At 38.2% G+C, this 20,608-nt stretch overlaps 9 pseudogenes; all 9 read right to left on the reverse strand.

Moving 5' to 3' along the window:
* Positions 1 to 16,049: 16,049 nt before the first annotated feature.
* Positions 16,050 to 16,168, reverse strand: LOC149722292 (5S ribosomal RNA; annotated as a pseudogene).
* A 137-nt stretch (positions 16,169 to 16,305) lies between these two features.
* LOC149722293 (5S ribosomal RNA) lies at positions 16,306 to 16,424 on the reverse strand (annotated as a pseudogene).
* A 362-nt stretch (positions 16,425 to 16,786) lies between these two features.
* LOC149722294 (5S ribosomal RNA) lies at positions 16,787 to 16,905 on the reverse strand (annotated as a pseudogene).
* A 122-nt stretch (positions 16,906 to 17,027) lies between these two features.
* On the reverse strand, positions 17,028 to 17,130 carry LOC149722295 (5S ribosomal RNA; annotated as a pseudogene).
* A 137-nt stretch (positions 17,131 to 17,267) lies between these two features.
* LOC149722296 (5S ribosomal RNA) lies at positions 17,268 to 17,386 on the reverse strand (annotated as a pseudogene).
* Positions 17,387 to 17,748: 362 nt separating this feature from the next.
* On the reverse strand, positions 17,749 to 17,867 carry LOC149722297 (5S ribosomal RNA; annotated as a pseudogene).
* A 138-nt stretch (positions 17,868 to 18,005) lies between these two features.
* Positions 18,006 to 18,124, reverse strand: LOC149722298 (5S ribosomal RNA; annotated as a pseudogene).
* A 108-nt stretch (positions 18,125 to 18,232) lies between these two features.
* LOC149722299 (5S ribosomal RNA) lies at positions 18,233 to 18,351 on the reverse strand (annotated as a pseudogene).
* Positions 18,352 to 18,485: 134 nt separating this feature from the next.
* Positions 18,486 to 18,604, reverse strand: LOC149722300 (5S ribosomal RNA; annotated as a pseudogene).
* Between the last annotated feature and the right edge of the window lie 2,004 nt (positions 18,605 to 20,608).

Raw genomic sequence — 20,608 nt, forward strand, 5'->3', positions numbered from 1 at the left:
AAGTTGACGACGATATTGAGGTAGCCTCAAGTTTAAAGTATCCTTGTATGGGGAGCAAAGAGTACTATAACATATCCAAAGGAGATCCCAGTATCTCTTGTAGAACAAGAGTTATGAGCCTCCAAAGTTTAGTGCAAAAATCATAAGTAACATAATAAAAATAAGTGAGACGATACCGAAGTTGACGAACATTTTGCTTAATATCTCGGCCCCTGTTTGTCGTAGCTCAATGTTTTTAGTATGGTTAGATGGGGGACAATTTGGACTATATCATATCCTAAGGACATCCCCGTATCTCTTGTAGACACAGAGTTATGGGCCTGCAAAGTATAGTCTAATGCATTTCCTATGGACGGGTTGTTTGTTTACGTTTAGCTTAATTACTCGGCCCCTGTTTGTCGTAGCTCAATGTTTTTAGTATGGTTAGATGGGGGACAAATTGGACTATCAAATACTCAAAGGACATCCCCGTATCTCCAGTAGAAACAGAGTTACGAGCCTGCAAAGTATAGTCTAACTCATTTCCTATGGAGGGGGTTTGTTTCTTTACGTTTTGCTTAAGTACTGGGCCCCTGTTTGTTGTAGCCCAAAGTTTTTAGTATGGTTAGATGAAGGACAAATTGGACTATAACATATCCTAAGGACATCCCGGTATCTCCAGTAGAAACAGAGTTACGAGCCTGCAAAGTTTATTTTCAAAAATCAAAAGTAACCTTCTAACAATAAGTGAGACAAAAAATAAGTGTACGACGATATTGAGGTAGCCTCAAGTTTAAAGTATCCTTGTATGGGGAGCAAAGAGTACTATAACATATCCAAAGGAGATCCCAGTATCTCTTGTAGAACAAGAGTTATGAGCCTCCAAAGTTTAGTGCAAAAATCATAAGTAACATAATAAAAATAAGTGAGACGATACCAAAGTTGACGAACATTTTGCTTAATATCTCGGCCCTTGTTTGTCGTAGCTCAATGTTTTTAGTATGGTTAGATGGGGGACAAATTGGACTATAACATACTCAAAGGACATCCCCGTATCTCCAATAGAAACAGAGTTACGAGCCTGCAAATTATAGTCTAATGCATTTTCTATGGAGGGGTTTGTTTGTTCACGTATTGCTTAATTACTTGACCCTGTTCTTTCGATTATAAATAATAACATATCTTTGGTGTAGCGGTTATCGCATCCGCCTCACTCCCGGAAGGCCACAGGTTCGAAACCGCGAAGTTTTTTTTTTATTGGAACATGCAAAGATCTTTATAATTATCCGAATATTTGTGTCAAGGTCACATTATTTACATCCCCGTATCTCTGGTAGAACCAGAGTTACGAGCCTCCAGAATTTAGTCTAATGTATTTCCTATGAAGGGGTTTGTTTGTTTACGATTAGCTTAATTACTCGACTACTGTTTGTCGTAGCCCTAATTCTCAGTATGGCTAGATGTTGGACAAATTGGTCTATAACATACTCAAAGGACATCCTCGTATCTCCAGTAGAAACAGAGTTACGAACCTGCAAATTATAGTCTAACTCATTTCCTATGGAGGGGGTTTGTTTCTTTACGTTTTGCTTAAGTACTCGGCCCCTGTTTGTCGTAGCCCAAAGTTTTTAGTATGGTTAGATGAAGGACAAATTGGACTATAACATACTCAAAGGACATCCCCGTATCTCCAGTAGAAACAGAGTTACGAGCCTGCAAATTATAGTCTAATGCATTTTCTATGGAGGGGTTTGTTTGTTCACGTATTGCTTAATTACTTGACCCTGTTCTTTCGATTAAAAATACTAACATATCTTTAGTGTAGCGGTTATCGCATCCGCCTCACTCCCGGAAGCCCACAGGTTCGAAACCGCGAAGTTTCTTTTTTTTTGCTTGGAACATGCAAAGACCTTTATAATTAATCGAACATTTGTGTCAAGGTCACATTATTTACATCCCCGTATCTCTGGTAGAACCAGAGTTACGAGCCTCCAGAATTTAGTCTAATGTATTTCCTATGGAGGGGTTTGTTTGTTTACGATTAGCTTAATTACTCGACTACTGTTTGTCGTAGCCCTAATTCTTAGTATGGCTAGATGTTGGACAAATTGGTCTATAACATACTCAAAGGACATCCCCGTATCTCCAGTAGAAACAGAGTTACGAGCCTGCAAAGTATAGTCTAATGCATTTTCTATGGAGGGCTTTGTTTGTTCACGTATTGCTTAATTACTTGACCCTGTTCCTTCGATTAAAAATACTAACATATCTTTAGTGTAGCGGTTATCGCATCCGCCTCACTCCCGGAAGGCCACAGGTTCGAAACCGCGAAGTTTTTTTTTTTTTTTGCTTGGAACATGCAAAGACCTTTATAATTAATCGAACATTTGTGTCAAGGTCACATTATTTACATCCCCGTATCTCTGGTAGAACCAGAGTTACGAGCCTCCAGAATTTAGTCTAATGTATTTCCTATGGAGGGGTTTGTTTGTTTACGATTAGCTTAATTACTCGACTACTGTTTGTCGTAGCCCTAATTCTTAGTATGGCTAGATGGGGGACAAATTGGTCTATAACATACTCAAAGGACATCCCCGTATCTCCAGTAGAAACAGAGTTACGAGCCTGCAAAGTATATTTTCAAAAATCAAAAGTAACCTTCTAACAATAAGTGAGACAAAAAGTAAGTTGACGACGATATTGAGGTAGCCTCAAGTTTAAAGTATCCTTGTATGGGGAGCAAAGAGTACTATAACATATCCAAAGGAGATCCCAGTATCTCTTGTAGAACAAGAGTTATGAGCCTCCAAAGTTTAGTGCAAAAATCATAAGTAACATAATAAAAATAAGTGAGACGATACCGAAGTTGACGAACATTTTGCTTAATATCTCGGCCCCTGTTTGTCGTAGCTCAATGTTTTTAGTATGGTTAGATGGGGGACAATTTGGACTATATCATATCCTAAGGACATCCCCGTATCTCTAATAGACACAGAGTTATGGGCCTGCAAAGTATAGTCTAATGCATTTCCTATGGACGGGTTGTTTGTTTACGTTTAGCTTAATTACTCGGCCCCTGTTTGTCGTAGCTCAATGTTTTTAGTATGATTAGATGGGGGACAAATTGGTCTATAACATACTCAAAGGACATCCCCGTATCTCCAGTAGAAACAGAGTTACGAGCCTGCAAAGTATATTTTCAAAAATCAAAAGTAACCTTCTAACAATAAGTGAGACAAAAAGTAAGTTGACGACGATATTGAGGTAGCCTCAAGTTTAAAGTATCCTTGTATGGGGAGCAAAGAGTACTATAACATATCCAAAGGAGATCCCAGTATCTCTTGTAGAACAAGAGTTATGAGCCTCCAAAGTTTAGTGCAAAAATCATAAGTAACATAATAAAAATAAGTGAGACGATACCAAAGTTGACGAACATTTTGCTTAATATCTCGGCCCTTGTTTGTCGTAGCTCAATGTTTTTAGTATGGTTAGATGGGGGACAATTTGGACTATAACATATCCTAAGGACATCCCCGTATCTCTAGTAAACACAGAGTTATGGACCTGCAAAGCATAGTCTAATGCATTTCCTTTGGACGGGTTGTTTGTTTACGTTTAGCTTAATTACTCGGCCCCTGTTTGTCGTAGCTCAATGTTTTTAGTATGGTTAGATGGGGACAAATTGGACTATAACATACTCAAAGGACATCCCCGTTTCTCCAGTGGAAACAGAGTTACGAGCCTGCAAAGTATAGTCTAACTCATTTCCTATGGAGGGGGTTTGTTTGTTCACGTATTGCTTAATTACTTGACCCTGTTCTTTCTATTAAAAATAATAACATAGCTTTAGTGTAGCGGTTATCGCATCCGCCTCACTCTCGGAAGGCCACAGGTTCGAAACCACGAAGTTTTTTTTTTTTTTGCTTGGAACATGCAAAGACCTTTATAATTATCCGAACATTTGTGTCAAGGTCACATTATTTACATCCCCGTATCTCTGGTAGAACCAGAGTTACGAGCCTCCAGAATTTAGTCTAATGTATTTCCTATGGAGGGGTTTGTTTGTATACGATTAGCTTAATTACTCGACTACTGTTTGTCGTAGCCCTAATTCTTAGTATGGCTAGATGGGGGACAAATTGGTCTATAACATACTCAAAGGACATCCCCGTATCTCCAGTAGAAACAGAGTTACGAGCCTGCAAAGTATATTTTCAAAAATCAAAAGTAACCTTCTAACAATAAGTGAGACAAAAAGTAAGTTGACGACGATATTGAGGTAGCCTCAAGTTTAAAGTATCCTTGTATGGGGAGCAAAGAGTACTATAACATATCCAAAGGAGATCCCAGTATCTCTTGTAGAACAAGAGTTATGAGCCTCCAAAGTTTAGTGCAAAAATCATAAGTAACATAATAAAAATAAGTGAGACGATACCGAAGTTGACGAACATTTTGCTTAATATCTCGGCCCCTGTTTGTCGTAGCTCAATGTTTTTAGTATGGTTAGATGGGGGACAATTTGGACTATATCATATCCTAAGGACATCCCCGTATCTCTTGTAGACACAGAGTTATGGGCCTGCAAAGTATAGTCTAATGCATTTCCTATGGACGGGTTGTTTGTTTACGTTTAGCTTAATTACTCGGCCCCTGTTTGTCGTAGCTCAATGTTTTTAGTATGGTTAGATGGGGGACAAATTGGACTATCAAATACTCAAAGGACATCCCCGTATCTCCAGTAGAAACAGAGTTACGAGCCTGCAAAGTATAGTCTAACTCATTTCCTATGGAGGGGGTTTGTTTCTTTACGTTTTGCTTAAGTACTGGGCCCCTGTTTGTTGTAGCCCAAAGTTTTTAGTATGGTTAGATGAAGGACAAATTGGACTATAACATATCCTAAGGACATCCCGGTATCTCCAGTAGAAACAGAGTTACGAGCCTGCAAAGTTTATTTTCAAAAATCAAAAGTAACCTTCTAACAATAAGTGAGACAAAAAATAAGTGTACGACGATATTGAGGTAGCCTCAAGTTTAAAGTATCCTTGTATGGGGAGCAAAGAGTACTATAACATATCCAAAGGAGATCCCAGTATCTCTTGTAGAACAAGAGTTATGAGCCTCCAAAGTTTAGTGCAAAAATCATAAGTAACATAATAAAAATAAGTGAGACGATACCAAAGTTGACGAACATTTTGCTTAATATCTCGGCCCTTGTTTGTCGTAGCTCAATGTTTTTAGTATGGTTAGATGGGGGACAAATTGGACTATAACATACTCAAAGGACATCCCCGTATCTCCAATAGAAACAGAGTTACGAGCCTGCAAATTATAGTCTAATGCATTTTCTATGGAGGGGTTTGTTTGTTCACGTATTGCTTAATTACTTGACCCTGTTCTTTCGATTATAAATAATAACATATCTTTGGTGTAGCGGTTATCGCATCCGCCTCACTCCCGGAAGGCCACAGGTTCGAAACCGCGAAGTTTTTTTTTTATTGGAACATGCAAAGATCTTTATAATTATCCGAATATTTGTGTCAAGGTCACATTATTTACATCCCCGTATCTCTGGTAGAACCAGAGTTACGAGCCTCCAGAATTTAGTCTAATGTATTTCCTATGAAGGGGTTTGTTTGTTTACGATTAGCTTAATTACTCGACTACTGTTTGTCGTAGCCCTAATTCTCAGTATGGCTAGATGTTGGACAAATTGGTCTATAACATACTCAAAGGACATCCTCGTATCTCCAGTAGAAACAGAGTTACGAACCTGCAAATTATAGTCTAACTCATTTCCTATGGAGGGGGTTTGTTTCTTTACGTTTTGCTTAAGTACTCGGCCCCTGTTTGTCGTAGCCCAAAGTTTTTAGTATGGTTAGATGAAGGACAAATTGGACTATAACATACTCAAAGGACATCCCCGTATCTCCAGTAGAAACAGAGTTACGAGCCTGCAAATTATAGTCTAATGCATTTTCTATGGAGGGGTTTGTTTGTTCACGTATTGCTTAATTACTTGACCCTGTTCTTTCGATTAAAAATAATAACATATCTTTAGTGTAGCGGTTATCGCATCCGCCTCACTCCCGGAAGCCCACAGGTTCGAAACCGCGAAGTTTCTTTTTTTTTGCTTGGAACATGCAAAGACCTTTATAATTAATCGAACATTTGTGTCAAGGTCACATTATTTACATCCCCGTATCTCTGGTAGAACCAGAGTTACGAGCCTCCAGAATTTAGTCTAATGTATTTCCTATGGAGGGGTTTGTTTGTTTACGATTAGCTTAATTACTCGACTACTGTTTGTCGTAGCCCTAATTCTTAGTATGGCTAGATGTTGGACAAATTGGTCTATAACATACTCAAAGGACATCCCCGTATCTCCAGTAGAAACAGAGTTACGAGCCTGCAAAGTATAGTCTAATGCATTTTCTATGGAGGGCTTTGTTTGTTCACGTATTGCTTAATTACTTGACCCTGTTCCTTCGATTAAAAATAATAACATATCTTTAGTGTAGCGGTTATCGCATCCGCCTCACTCCCGGAAGGCCACAGGTTCGAAACCGCGAAGTTTTTTTTTTTTTGCTTGGAACATGCAAAGACCTTTATAATTAATCGAACATTTGTGTCAAGGTCACATTATTTACATCCCCGTATCTCTGGTAGAACCAGAGTTACGAGCCTCCAGAATTTAGTCTAATGTATTTCCTATGGAGGGGTTTGTTTGTTTACGATTAGCTTAATTACTCGACTACTGTTTGTCGTAGCCCTAATTCTTAGTATGGCTAGATGTTGGGCAAATTGGTCTATAACATACTCAAAGGACATCCCCGTATCTCCAGTAGAAACAGTGTTACGAGCCTGCAAAGTATAGTCTAATGCATTTTCTATGGAGGGCTTTGTTTGTTCACGTATTGCTTAATTACTTGACCCTGTTCCTTCGATTAAAAATAATAACATATCTTTAGTGTAGCGGTTATCGCATCTGCCTCACTCCCGGAAGGCCACAGGTTCGAAACCGCGAAGTTTTTTTTTTTTTTTGCTTGGAACATGCAAAGACCTTTATAATTAATCGAACATTTGTGTCAAGGTCACATTATTTACATCCCCGTATCTCTGGTAGAACCAGAGTTACGAGCCTCCAGAATTTAGTCTAATGTATTTCCTATGGAGGGGTTTGTTTGTTTACGATTAGCTTAATTACTCGACTACTGTTTGTCGTAGCCCTAATTCTTAGTATGGCTAGATGTTGGGCAAATTGGTCTATAACATACTCAAAGGACATCCCCGTATCTCCAGTAGAAACAGTGTTACGAGCCTGCAAAGTATAGTCTAATGCATTTTCTATGGAGGGCTTTGTTTGTTCACGTATTGCTTAATTACTTGACCCTGTTCCTTCGATTAAAAATAATAACATATCTTTAGTGTAGCGGTTATCGCATCTGCCTCACTCCCGGAAGGCCACAGGTTCGAAACCGCGAAGTTTTTTTTTTTTTTTGCTTGGAACATGCAAAGACCTTTATAATTATTCGAACATTTGTGTCAAGGTCACATTATTTACATCCCCTTATCTCTGGTAGAACCAGAGTTACGAGCCTCCAGAATTTAGTCTAATGTATTTCCTATGGAGGGGTTTGTTTGTTTACGATTAGCTTAATTACTCGACTACTGTTTGTCGTAGCCCTAATACTTAGTATGGCTAGATGGGGGACAAATTGGACTATAACATACTCAAAGGACATCCCCGTATCTCCAGTAGAAACAGAGTTACGAGCCTGCAAAGTAGAGTCTAATGCATTTTCTATGGAGGGGTTTGTTTGTTCACGTATTTCTTAATTACTTGACCCTGTTCTTTCGATTAAAAATAATAACATATCTTTAGTGTAGAGGTTATCGCATCCGCCTCACTCCCGGAAGGCCACAGGTTCGAAACCGCGAAGTTTTTTTTTTTTGCTTGGAACATGCAAAGACCTTTATAATTATCCGAACATTTGTGTCAAGGTCACATTATTTACATCCCCGTATCTCTGGTAGAACCAGAGTTACGAGCCTGCAAAGTATATTTTCAAAAATCAAAAGTAACCTTCTAACAATAAGTGAGACAAAAAGTAAGTTGACGACGATATTGAGGTAGCCTCAAGTTTAAAGTATCCTTGTATGGGGAGCAAAGAGTACTATAACATATCCAAAGGAGATCCCAGTATCTCTTGTAGAACAAGAGTTATGAGCCTCCAAAGTTTAGTGCAAAAATCATAAATAACATAATAAAAATAAGTGAGACGATACCAAAGTTGACGAACATTTTGCTTAATATCTCGGCCCCTGTTTGTCGTAGATCAATGTTTTTAGTATGGTTAGATGGGAGACAAATTGGACTAAAACATACTCAAAGGACATCCCCGTATCTCCAGTAGAAACAGAGTTACGAGCCTGCAAAGTATAGTATAATGCATTGTCTATGGAGGGGTTTGTTTGTTCACGTATTGCTTAATTACTTGACCCTGTTCTTTCGATTAAAAATAATAACATTTCTTTAGTGTAGCGGTTATCGCATCCGCCTCACTCCCGGAAGGCCACAGGTTCGAAACCGCGAAGTTTTTTTTTATAATTATCCGAACATTTGTGTCAAGGTCACATTATTTACATCCCCGTATCTCTGGTAGAACCAGAGTTACGAGCCTCCAGAATTTAGTCTAATGGATTTCCTATGGAGGGGTTTGTTTGTTTACGATTAGCTTAATTACTCGACTACTGTTTGTCGTAGCCCTAATTCTTAGTATGGCTAGATGGGGGACAAATTGGTCTATAACATACTCTAAGGACATCCCCGTATCTCCAGTAGAAACAGAGTTACGAGCCTGCAAAGTATATTTTCAAAAATCAAAAGTAACCTTCTAACAATAAGTGAGACAAAAAGTAAGTTGACGACGATATTGAGGTAGCCTCAAGTTTAAAGTATCCTTGTATGGGGAGCAAAGAGTACTATAACATATCCAACGGATATCCCAGTATCTCTTGTAGAACAAGAGTTATGAGCCTCCAAAGTTTAGTGCAAAAATCATAAGTAACATAATAAAAATAAGTGAGACGATACCAAAGTTGACGAACATTTTGCTTAATATCTCGGCCCCTGTTTGTCGTAGCTCAATGTTTTTAGTATGGTAAGATGGGGGACAATTTGGACTATATCATATCGTAAGGACATCCCCGTATCTCTAGTTGACACAGAGTTATGGGCCTGCAAAATATAGTCTAATGCATTTCCTATGGACGGGTTGTTTGTTTACGTTTAGCTTAATTACTCGGCCCCTGTTTGTCGTAGCTCAATATTTTTAGTATAGTTAGATGGGGGACAAATTGGAGTATAACATACTCAAAGGACATCCCCGTATCTCCAGTGGAAACAGAGTTACGAGCCTGCAAAGTATAGTCTAACTCATTTCCTAAGGAGGGGGTTTGTTTCTTTACGTTTTGCTTAAGTACTCGGCCCCTGTTTGTCGTAGCCCAAAGTTTTTAGAATGGTTAGATGGGGGACAATTTGGACTATAACATATCCTAAGGACATCCCCGTATCTCTAGTAGACACAGAGTTACGAGCCTCCAGAATTTAGTCTAATGTATTTCCTATGGAGGGGTTTGTTTGTTTACGATTAGCTTAATTACTCGACTACTGTTTGTCGTAGCCCTAATTCTTAGTATGGCTAGATGGGGGACAAATTGGTCTATAACCTACTCTAAGGACATCCCCGTATCTCCAGTAGAAACAGAGTTACGAGCCTGCAAAGTATAGTCTAATGCATTTTCTATGGAGGGGTTTGTTTGTTCATGTATTGCTTAATTACTTGACCTTGTTCTTTCGATTAAAAATAATAACATATCTTTAGTGTAGCGGTTATCGCATCCGCCTCACTCTCGGAAGGCCACAGGTTCGAAACCGCGAAGTTTTTTTTTGCTTGGAACATGCAAAGACCTTTATAATTATCCGAACATTTGTGTCAAGGTCACATTATTTACATCCCCGTATCTCTGGTAGAACCAGAGTTACGAGCCTCCAGAATTTAGTCTAATGTATTTCCTATGGAGGGGTTTGTTTGTTTACGATTAGCTTAATTACTCGACTACTGTTTGTCGTAGCAATAATTCTTAGTGTGGCTAGATGGGGGACAAATTGGTCTATAACATACTCTAAGGACATCCCCGTATCTCCAGTAGAAACAGAGTTACGAGCCTGCAAAGTATATTTTCAAAAATCAAAAGTAACCTTCTAACAATAAGTGAGACAAAAAGTAAGTTGACGACGATATTGAGGTAGCCTCAAGTTTAAAGTATCCTTGTATGGGGAGCAAAGAGTACTATAACATATCCAAAGGAGATCCCAGTATCTCTTGTAGAACAAGAGTTATGAGCCTCCAAAGTTTAGTGCAAAAATCATAAGTAACATAATCAAAATAAGTGAGACGATACCAAAGTTGACGAACATTTTGCTTAATATCTATGCCCTTGTTTGTCGTAGCTCAATATTTTTAGTATGGTTAGATGGGGGACAATTTGGACTATAACATATCCTAAGGACATCCCCATATCTCTATCAGACACAGAGTTATGGGCCTGCAAAGTATAGTCTAATGCATTTCCTAAGGACGGGTTGTTTGTTTACGTTTAGCTTAATTACTCGGCCCCTGTTTGTCGTAGCTCAATGTTTTTAGTATGGTTAGATGGGGGACAAATTGGACTATAACATACTCAAAGGACATCCCCGTATCTCCAGTGGAAACAGAGTTACGAGCCTGCAAAGTATAGTCTATTTCATTTCCTATGGAGGGGGTTTGTTTCTTTACGTTTCGCTTAAGTACTCGGCCCCTGTTTGTCGTAGCCCAAAGTTTTTAGTATGGTTAGATAATTGACAAATTGGACTATAACATATCCTAAGGACATCCCGGTATCTCTAGTAGACACAGAGTTATGGGCCTTGCAAAGTATAGTCTAATGCATTTTCTATGGAGGGGTTTGTTTGTTCACGTATTGCTTAATTACTTGACCCTGTTCTTTCGATTAAAAATAATAACATATCTTTAGTGTAGCGGTTATCGCATCCGCCTCACTCCCGGAAGGCCACAGGTTCGAAACCGCGAAGTTTTTTTTTTTGCTTGGAACATGCAAAGACCTTTATAATTATCCGAACATTTGTGTCAAGGTCACATTATTTACATCCCCGTATCTCTGGTAGAACCAGAGTTACGAGCCTCCAGAATTTAGTCTAATGTATTTCCTATGGAGGGGTTTGTTTGTTTACGATTAGCTTAATTACTCGACTACTGTTTGTCGTAGCCCTAATTCTTAGTATGGCTAGATGTTGGACAAATTGGTCTATAACATACTCAAAGGACATCCCCGTATCTCCAGTAGAAACAGAGTTACGAGCCTGCAAAGTATAGTCTAATGCATTTTCTATGGAGGGCTTTGTTTGTTCACGTATTGCTTAATTACTTGACCCTGTTCCTTCGATTAAAAATAATAACATATCTTTAGTGTAGCGGTTATCGCATCCGCCTCACTCCCGGAAGGCCACAGGTTCGAAACTGCGAAGTTTTTTTTTTTTTGCTTGGAACATGCAAAGACCTTTATAATTAATCGAACATTTGTGTCAAGGTCACATTATTTACATCCCCGTATCTCTGGTAGAACCAGAGTTACGAGCCTCCAGAATTTAGTCTAATGTATTTCCTATGGAGGGGTTTGTTTGTTTACGATTAGCTTAATTACTCGACTACTGTTTGTCGTAGCCCTAATTCTTAGTATGGCTAGATGTTGGACAAATTGGTCTATAACATACTCAAAGGACATCCCCGTATCTCCAGTAGAAACAGAGTTACGAGCCTGCAAAGTATAGTCTAATGCATTTTCTATGGAGGGCTTTGTTTGTTCACGTATTGCTTAATTACTTGACCCTGTTCCTTCGATTAAAAATAATAACATATCTTTAGTGTAGCGGTTATCGCATCTGCCTCACTCCCGGAAGGCCACAGGTTCGAAACCGCGAAGTTTTTTTTTTTTTTGCTTGGAACATGCAAAGACCTTTATAATTATTCGAACATTTGTGTCAAGGTCACATTATTTACATCCCCTTATCTCTGGTAGAACCAGAGTTACGAGCCTCCAGAATTTAGTCTAATGTATTTCCTATGGAGGGGTTTGTTTGTTTACGATTAGCTTAATTACTCGACTACTGTTTGTCGTAGCCCTAATACTTAGTATGGCTAGATGGGGGACAAATTGGACTATAACATACTCAAAGGACATCCCCGTATCTCCAGTAGAAACAGAGTTACGAGCCTGCAAAGTAGAGTCTAATGCATTTTCTATGGAGGGGTTTGTTTGTTCACGTATTTCTTAATTACTTGACCCTGTTCTTTCGATTAAAAATAATAACATATCTTTAGTGTAGAGGTTATCGCATCCGCCTCACTCCCGGAAGGCCACAGGTTCGAAACCGCGAAGTTTTTTTTTTTTGCTTGGAACATGCAAAGACCTTTATAATTATCCGAACATTTGTGTCAAGGTCACATTATTTACATCCCCGTATCTCTGGTAGAACCAGAGTTACGAGCCTGCAAAGTATATTTTCAAAAATCAAAAGTAACCTTCTAACAATAAGTGAGACAAAAAGTAAGTTGACGACGATATTGAGGTAGCCTCAAGTTTAAAGTATCCTTGTATGGGGAGCAAAGAGTACTATAACATATCCAAAGGAGATCCCAGTATCTCTTGTAGAACAAGAGTTATGAGCCTCCAAAGTTTAGTGCAAAAATCATAAATAACATAATAAAAATAAGTGAGACGATACCAAAGTTGACGAACATTTTGCTTAATATCTCGGCCCCTGTTTGTCGTAGATCAATGTTTTTAGTATGGTTAGATGGGAGACAAATTGGACTAAAACATACTCAAAGGACATCCCCGTATCTCCAGTAGAAACAGAGTTACGAGCCTGCAAAGTATAGTATAATGCATTGTCTATGGAGGGGTTTGTTTGTTCACGTATTGCTTAATTACTTGACCCTGTTCTTTCGATTAAAAATAATAACATTTCTTTAGTGTAGCGGTTATCGCATCCGCCTCACTCCCGGAAGGCCACAGGTTCGAAACCGCGAAGTTTTTTTTTATAATTATCCGAACATTTGTGTCAAGGTCACATTATTTACATCCCCGTATCTCTGGTAGAACCAGAGTTACGAGCCTCCAGAATTTAGTCTAATGGATTTCCTATGGAGGGGTTTGTTTGTTTACGATTAGCTTAATTACTCGACTATTGTTTGTTGTAGCTCAATGTTTTTAGTATGGTTAGATGGGGGACAAATTGGACTATAACATACTCAAAGGACATCCCCGTATCTACAGTAGAAACAGAGTTACGAGCCTGAAAAGTATAGTCTAATGCATTTTCTATAGAGGGGTTTGTTTGTTCACGTATTGCTTAATTACTTGACCCTGTTCTTTCGATTAAAAATAATAACATATCTTTAGTGTAGCGGTTATCGCATCCGCCTCACTCCCGGAAGGCCACAGGTTCGAAACCGCGAAGTTTTTTTTATAATTATCCGAACATTTGTGTCAAGGTCACATTATTTACATCCCCGTATCTCTGGTAGAACCAGAGTTACGAGCCTTCAGAATTTAGTCTAATGTATTTCCTATGGAGGGGTTTGTTTGTTTACGATTAGCTTAATTACTCGACTACTGTTTGTCGTAGCCCTAATTCTTAGTATGGCTAGATGGGGGACAAATTGGTCTATAACATACTCTAAGGACATCCCCGTATCTCCAGTAGAAACAGAGTTACGAGCCTGCAAAGTATATTTTCAAAAATCAAAAGTAACCTTCTAACAATAAGTGAGACAAAAAGTAAGTTGACGACGATATTGAGGTAGCCTCAAGTTTAAAGTATCCTTGTATGGGGAGCAAAGAGTACTATAACATATCCAACGGATATCCCAGTATCTCTTGTAGAACAAGAGTTATGAGCCTCCAAAGTTTAGTGCAAAAATCATAAGTAACATAATAAAAATAAGTGAGACGATACCAAAGTTGACGAACATTTTGCTTAATATCTCGGCCCCTGTTTGTCGTAGCTCAATGTTTTTAGTATGGTAAGATGGGGGACAATTTGGACTATATCATATCGTAAGGACATCCCCGTATCTCTAGTAGACACAGAGTTATGGGCCTGCAAAATATAGTCTAATGCATTTCCTATGGACGGGTTGTTTGTTTACGTTTAGCTTAATTACTCGGCCCCTGTTTGTCGTAGCTCAATATTTTTAGTATAGTTAGATGGGGGACAAATTGGAGTATAACATACTCAAAGGACATCCCCGTATCTCCAGTGGAAACAGAGTTACGAGCCTGCAAAGTATAGTCTAACTCATTTCCTAAGGAGGGGGTTTGTTTCTTTACGTTTTGCTTAAGTACTCGGCCCCTGTTTGTCGTAGCCCAAAGTTTTTAGAATGGTTAGATAATTGACAAATTGGACTATAACATATCCTAAGGACATCCCGGTATCTCTAGTAGACACAGAGTTATGGGCCTTGCAAAGTATAGTCTAATGCATTTTCTATGGAGGGGTTTGTTTGTTCACGTATTGCTTAATTACTTGACCCTGTTCTTTCGATTAAAAATAATAACATATCTTTAGTGTAGCGGTTATCGCATCCGCCTCACTCCCGGAAGGCCACAGGTTCGAAACCGCGAAGTTTTTTTTTTTGCTTGGAACATGCAAAGACCTTTATAATTATCCGAACATTTGTGTCAAGGTCACATTATTTACATCCCCGTATCTCTGGTAGAACCAGAGTTACAAGCCTCCAGAATTTAGTCTAATGTGTTTCCTATGGAGGGGTTTGTTTGTTTACGATTAGCTTAATTACTCGACTACTGTTTGTCGTAGCCCTAATTCTTAGTATGGCTAGATGGGGGACAAATTGGTCTATAACATACTCTAAGGACATCCCCGTATCTCCAGTAGAAACAGAGTTACGAGCCTGCAAATTATATTTTCAAAAATCAAAAGTAACCTTCTAACAATAAGTGAGACAAAAAGTAAGTTGACGACGATATTGAGGTAGCCTCAAGTTTAAAGTATCCTTGTATGGGGAGCAAAGAGTACTATAACATATCCAACGGATATCCCAGTATCTCTTGTAGAACAAGAGTTATGAGCCTCCAAAGTTTAGTGCAAAAATCATAAGTAACATAATAAAAATAAGTGAGACGATACCAAAGTTGACGAACATTTTGCTTAATATCTCGGCCCCTGTTTGTCGTAGCTTAATGTTTTTAGTATGGTAAGATGGGGGACAATTTGGACTATATCATATCGTAAGGACATCCCCGTATCTCTAGTAGACACAGAGTTATGGGCCTGCAAAATATAGTCTAATGCATTTCCTATGGACGGGTTGTTTGTTTACGTTTAGCTTAATTACTCGGCCCCTGTTTGTCGTAGCTCAATATTTTTAGTATAGTTAGATGGGGGACAAATTGGAGTATAACATACTCAAAGGACATCCCCGTATCTCCAGTAAAAACAGAGTTACGAGCCTGCAAAGTATAGTCTAAGACATTTTCTATGGAGGGGTTTGTTTGTTCACGTTTTGCTTAACTTCGGTGATCGGACGTGAACCGGTGTATTCAGCGTGATATGGCCGTTGCCGAGAGTGCTAGTTAATAATTTGAATTTAATTAACTTTCATCTTTATAAAACAATAACAAAAAGAAGATATGTTTGCTTTTTTCATATCTGGTGGAATTTGAAAGAGCAAACAAAAGTGAAAAAACAAACGGCACGCAGTATTCCCAAGTACTGTATGCGCTCGACGCTACTTAACTTCGGTGATCGGACGTGAACCGGTGTTTTCAGCGTGATATGGCCGTTGCCGAGAGTGCTAGTTAATAATTCGAAATTAAATTAAGTGAGACAAATTAACCTTCATATTTTTCAAACAATAACAAAAAGAAAATATGTTTGCTTTTTTCATATCTATTGGAATTTAAAAGAGGAAAAAAAGTGAAAAAGCCAACGGCACGCAGTGTTCCTAAGTGGTCGCCCTCCCAAGTACTGACTGAGCTCGACGCTGCTTAACTTCGGTTATCGGACGAGAACCGGTGTATTCAGCGTGATATGGCCGTTACCGAGAGTGCTAGTTAATAATAAGAATTTAAATTAAGTGAGACAAATTAACCTTCATCATTTTAAAACAATAACAAAAAGAAAACATGTTTGCTTTTTTCATATCTATTAAAATTTAAAAGAGGAAAAAAAAGTGAAAAAGCCAACGGCACGCAGTGTTCCTAAGTGGTCTCCCTCCCAAGTAGTGACTGCGCTCGACGCTGCTTAACTTCGGTTATCGAACGAGAAACGGTGTATTCAGCGTGATATGGCCGTTGCCGAGAGTGCTAGTTAATAATTTGAATTTAATTAACTTTCATCACTATAAAACAATAACAAAAAAGAAGATATGTTTGCTTTTTTCATATCTGGTGGAATTTGAAAGAGGAAACAAAAGTGAAAAGCCAACGGCACGCAGTATTCCCAAGTACTGTATGCGCTCGACGCTGCTTAACTTCGGTATTCGGACGTGAACAGGTGTTTTCAGCGTGATATGGCCGTTGCCGAGAGTGCTAGTTAATAATTCGGATTTAAATTAAGTGAGACAAATTAACCTTCATCATTTTAAAACAATAACAAAAAGAAAACCTGTTTGCTTTTTACATATCTATTAAAATTTAAAAGAGGAAAAAAAAGTGAAAAAGCCAACGGCACGCAGTGTTCCTAAGTGGTCTCCCTCCCAAGTAATGACTGCGCTCGACGCTGCTTAACTTCGGTTATCGGACGAGAACCGGTGTATTGAGCGTGATATGGCCGTTGCCGAGAATGCTAGTTAATAATTTGAATTTAATTAACTTTTTTCTTTGTAAAACAATAACAAAAAGAAGATAAGTTTGCTTTTTTCATATCTGGTGGAATTTGAAAGAGGAAACAAAAGTGAAAACGCCAACGGCACGCAGTATTCCCAAGTACTGTATGCGCTCGACGCTGCTTAACTTCGGTGATCGGACGTGAACCGGTGTTTTCAGCGTGATATGGCCGTTGCCGAGAGTGCTAGTTAATAATTCGAATTTAAATTAAGTGAGACAAATTAACCTTCATCATTTTAAAACAATAACAAAAAGAAAACCTGTTTGCTTTTTACATATCTATTAAAATTTAAAAGAGGAAAAAAAAGTGAAAAAGCCATCGGCACGCAGTGTTCCTAAGTGGTCTCCCTCCCAAGTAATGACCGCGCTCGACGCTGCTTAACTTCGGTTATCGGACGAGAACCGGTGTATTCAGCGTGATATGGCCGTTGCCGAGAGTGCTAGTTAATAATTTGAATTTAATTAACTTTCATCTTTATAAAACAATAACAAAAAGAAGATATGTTTGCTTTTTTCATATCTGGTGGAATTTGAAAGAGGAAACAAAAGTGAAAAAGCAAACGGCACGCAGTATTCCCAAGTACTGACTGCGCTCGACGCTGCTAACGTCGGCGATCGGACGAGAACCGGTGTATTCAGCGTGATATGGCCGTTGCCGAGAGTGCTAGATAATAATTCGAATTTAAATTAAGTGAGACAAATTAACCTTCATCTTTTTCAAACAATAACAAAAAAGAAAATATATTTGCTTTTTTCATATCTATTAAAATTTAAAAGAGGAAAAAAAAGTGAAAAAGCCAACGGCACGCAGTGTTCCTAAGTGGTCTCCCTCCCAAGTACTGACTGCGCTCGACGCTGCTTAACTTCGGTTATCGGACGAGAACCGGTGTATTCAGCGTGATATGGCCGTTGCCGAGAGTGCTAGATAATAATTCGAATTTAAATTAAGTGAGACAAATTAACCTTCATCTTTTTCAAACAATAACAAAAAAGAAAATATGTTTGCTTTTTTCATATCTATTGGAATTTAAAAGAGGAAAAAAAAGTGAAAAAGTTAACGGCACGCAGTGTTCCTAAGTGGTCGCCCTCCCAAGTACTGACTGCGCTCGACGCGGCTTAACTTCGGTTATCGGACGAGAACCGGTGTATTCAGCGTGATATGGCCGTTGCCGAGAGTGCTAGTTAATAATTTGAATTTAATTAACTTTCATCTTTAAAAGAAGATGTGTTTGCTTTTTTCATATCTATTAAAATTTAAAAGAGGAAAAAAAAGTGAAAAAGCCAACGGCACGCAGTGTTCCTAAGTGGTCTCCATCCCAAGTACTGACTGCGCTCGACGCTGCTTAACTTCGGTGATCGGACGAGAACCGGTGTTTTCAGCGTGATATGGCCGTTGCCGAGAGTGCTAGTTAATAATTCGAATTTAAATTAAGTGAGACAAATTAACCTTCATAATTTTAAAACAATAACAAAAAAAACATGTTTGCTTTTTTCATATCTATTAAAATTTAAAAGAGGAAAAAAAGTGAAAAACCCAACGGCACGCAGTGTTCCTAAGTGGTCTCCCTCCCAAGTACTGACTGCGCTCGACGCTGCTTAACTTCGCTGATCGGACGAGAACCGGTGTATTCAGCGTGATATGACCGTTGCCGAGAGTGCTAGATAATAATTATAAAAAAACGTCTTGGTTTGGACCAAGGCCGAAAAAACAAACGATATGTCTGAGGTTTATCAATTGACTGAAGTTTCAGATATTGCAATTTCTTTTTAAATTATTTTTATTCCTTTAATCCTTAATCAATATTTGATTCAATCAACTGATTTTTACTGTTAATCGATCTATTCCCTCTAAATTAATTTAAAAAAATACATATCTACGCTTTTTCAAGAATAATTCCATTTTCCGAAAACATTTTATCATGAAATTAATTATTTTGAAGGGAGTACGTGTTGGGGAATGAATATTGAATATTTGAAATATTATACGAAGTGTCTAAAAAGAGCAAGCGATCTTTGATATAACTCGAAAGGAAAATGTAAATATTTAATAGTGGATGCATATATTGGGGGCACGAATTTATACATTTAACTTCGAATATCGAAATGTTACATTTTTTGTCGCGACTATGAAAGAAAGGTTGCACTGCAGTTTCCCTCTCCGAACATCAAAGCTTCTTGGCCATAACTCAATCTAGATTTGGAACCCCTTACTACATTGTTGGCGCAACTTGTACACCGGTTACGTATTACGCGTAATCATTTTATCAGGCGTAGAGACCATTTCGGAAAACACACAGGGGCGAGGCGACCATTGGGGTATTCTTCCTTGCACCAAGGGCCATCGCCAGACGGTGCCAAAGTTCACTACAGGCGGGAGGCAAGTCAACTCGCACTGCCTATAGCGGTGCTTCTAGGCGAGAGGGAGAAGACCCCAATGGCGGCATCGCCCCTGTGTTTTAGTTTATCCTTATGTAATTTCTGTGTGATCGGTCCTTGGCAGAACTGGTAAGGTATGATGTGTTCAACCATTTTATTTCCTCGGGAAATAACAAGTCATTGGAACTGAGAAGTATTTACCTTTTCCTTTGGTTATATTTATACCGATGTCATATTTTTCCAGTGCATAAAAGGAGAGCTACCTATTAAAAGAAACCACACATGACCGAGGTTGTTGCTTTGTCTTAAGTAGACGACATAAGTTTATAAATTAGTTTGAGCAAAATAAATTCTTTATCATAATTTCTCAGCAACTTACAACAGATTTAAACTATTTTGGTGCAAACTTGAAAATTTGTCAAGGCAGCAAGAATTAAAACTGTGTCCGTCAAGGTGCTTAGAAGTTAAAGAGCATCGACACGAAATCCCTTCAAAATAATTAATTTCATGATAAAATGTTTTCGGAAAATGGAATTATTCTTGAAAAAGCGTAGATATGTATTTTTTTAAATTAATTTAGAGGGAATAGATCGATTAACAGTAAAAATCAGTTGATTGAATCAAATATTGATTAAGGATTAAAGGAATAAAAATAATTTAAAAAGAAATTGCAATATCTGAAACTTCAGTCAATTGATAAACCTCAGACATATCGTTTGTTTTTTCGGCCTTGGTCCAAACCAAGACGTTTTTTTATAATATCTGTCCCTTCAGTCTTAATGTAATTAAAATTTGAATAATTTCATGTTTTATGTACTGACATACATTTGGGGTTGATCTATTTCTAATAGCTTAAAGAAGTACTTAAGTATCGTTAATTATATGAACTCATATCCAATAACATAGTTTTCGATAAGTATAATGTTGTATTTTATATATAAAAAGTTAGTTTAAAAATGACAGTATTTGAAATGTAGAATAAAATTTTTTATTTGTTGTGAACACTCTATACATATATCAATGAGAATTTTTGAGGAATGCATCATGAGTAGAAGAGCTTGAAGACGATGTCTATAATACTTTTAACGGTGCTAAATCAGCCTCAAGAGAGAGAAAAAGGAGATTGAAGCGGTCAGAGGGAAAGAGCCTAAAGAGGATTGTCTAGGCGCGTGCTTGGAAGATTATGGCCGCAGTATCTTTTTAACGGAAGTAAGTATGGCCTTAGACAAGTGTGATCCACGTTGCATCGTTGGCAAAGGAAAAATACCCGCCCGCCCCC

This window comes from Phalangium opilio, unplaced genomic scaffold, assembly GCF_054372755.1.
Source record: "Phalangium opilio isolate 3A_F unplaced genomic scaffold, DU_Popi_V2 ptg000002l_1, whole genome shotgun sequence".
Taxonomy (NCBI): Eukaryota; Metazoa; Arthropoda; class Arachnida; order Opiliones; family Phalangiidae; genus Phalangium; species Phalangium opilio.